The sequence below is a fragment of the Wasmannia auropunctata genome, unplaced genomic scaffold (genome assembly GCF_000956235.1).
Source record: "Wasmannia auropunctata unplaced genomic scaffold, wasmannia.A_1.0 LD336106.1, whole genome shotgun sequence".
Classification (NCBI taxonomy): Eukaryota; Metazoa; Arthropoda; class Insecta; order Hymenoptera; family Formicidae; genus Wasmannia; species Wasmannia auropunctata.
The window spans coordinates 14,545-16,850 of record NW_012026784.1 but is presented as its reverse complement, the minus strand read 5'-3'; positions in this window follow the sequence as shown (position 1 = coordinate 16,850).

The following is a 2,306-nucleotide window of genomic DNA, read 5'->3' as shown; positions in this document are numbered from 1 at the left end:
TTTCTATTTACTTAATTGTAGGGTAATGGGGTTATCGGCAAAAGATTCCTCTTATTGGCGGCTCTCGCGCGTCCGCTTTTTAAAACGCAGGAAGTCTTAAATCTATCACGTAATAAAATAGTCGCCGCTAATCGACTTCCCGTTTCCGGCGGTTGACTTTGACTTTTTCCACGAAAGGAAAGAATCGTGGAGTCCTCAGGACGTAACAAAACCTTTTATTAATGCTAAAAATTAAAAAAAAGTATTATTTGCTAAAGTATTATTTGCTAAAGCAGTATATTACAAAGCTTTTATCATTTTGAGAACGTATTATATGGTCTGATGAATCTATATAATTTTAAGGTAACAAACAAAAAAAAACGGAAAAGCCAAGGTTTTACTGATTAGCAAATAGGAAACGTTTTTTTATTTTTACCAATACTCATATTCACATGTACTAACTTTAAACTTTCTTTTGTCGGCCACTGTATGTGTACAATAACATGCGTTAGTATATAATAATATATATAATAATACAGATTTTGTGTTGATACGATAAATACAGACATTAATATATATAATAATACACGCAAAAAAATGACTTGGTAATACAGTGGTGCCTCGATAACTCGAATCTTTACAACTCGAAAATCTCTATAAGACGAAAATTTTGTTTATCTCCTTCCGCTCCGCTGCGGAAAACTCTATGTCTTGATATAAAACCTACCTTAACTCGAATTATTTGTCAGACATTTTAATATATATTTTATCTCTGTAACTCGAATTTAAAGTAGTCAAACCTCTACAAGTCGAAGTTTACTTCTGTAAGTCGAACTTCCATTGTCGTTACCTCTATAATTCAAAGTAGCTATGTGTAATAGTCTGATATTTTTTTTACATTTATCATATGCAATAAATAATTTATTGGTAAATATTTATTTTTGTCCTCTAAAAGCCATTATAATCGGAAAATTATAAACTCTCATACAAAACTTCCGTAAGTCGAATTTTCATATGTTAATCCTCTTTTACTCGAATTTCAGTAAGTCGAAAACTCTATAACTCGAAAAATTTTTCTGGTCCCTTGAGATTCGAGGTTTGCCGTTTGACTGTAGTAAATCTAAATCTCAATAGCTGAATCAGACTGTTAGCTACAAGAGTTACCGTCTTATAGCGTCATTGCTCAGTTCTGCTATTACAGATAAAAACATTCACTCAGTGACAAAAAAATTTATTAGCAGAAATTAGAAGCATATATTAGTACAGGAACCTAAATAATCATTTATTGCTAAGAATTGTTTATAAAAAATTGTATATATACATATACTATGTATAAAAATTAAATAATAAGTCATATGTCAAAAACTTAAAAAATCAAACGTACAAAATATTTTTATTTCCAGCAAAAGTACATTTTTCAGATATTTCCATTTCTTTAATTGTAATCTGCACAATATATTTAAATCTTCATAAGAAATATTACCGAATGTTACAAAAATGTGCAAAATTATTACTAATTCAGTTTCTGTTCAGTTTAATCTGTTTATCGCGAGTAAGGAGCGGGAGGTTTGGTCTGTTAAACTTCTCACTTTCTCGTTTTTTTCACCAAAATACCGTTAAATAAAACTTTAATAACGAAATATTTACATGTATTTACAGACAAAGTATTCACACGGTGCACCAGTGCGCATAAAGTATATTGGAAGCGACGTGCACTCAAAGCAAGTGCTCGAGTAAGCGACAAGAGAAACACGTTTTACAGTACGGTACTGAAAAACGACTGCTGTTTGCGGCGAGCGTTCGCCCCCGTTTTTGACTCGCTGTCCGTTTTGCAAAGATTGAAAATGCTGGCCGACCGACAAACGACCTGTTTGTTGTTAAAGATCGTGATAAAAAACCAAATGATTTGTTCGCTTGCCGCTCTGCCGTGAGGCTGAGCATTTGTTTTGAAAAAGCGAAAAGGTCGCTCGGCGAATTGCCGCTGCTACATGCTTTATTGTTAGATGTACATCGACTTGTCGAAATTTCTCGAATCCTGATTTTTACGCGAAGGAACCTTTCAAATTACACGCGGATTGAGGATGCAATCTCAAACAGTTTTCAAACGATATATAATCATGTACCATTTTCATATCTACAATTAAAAAATAAATTAAAACTGTTAAAACAACCTTCCTTTCGAATCGCGGATCAGCTCGCCGGCGTGTCCAGGAGTCGAAAGTGGTTCAGGCGAGGGAAAGAGGGGTTCCGGAAATGACGAGGCGTGTATTTCTCGGACTAATACAATGTGAATTTATTCTCTAAACGTAACTATTTACAAGTATATA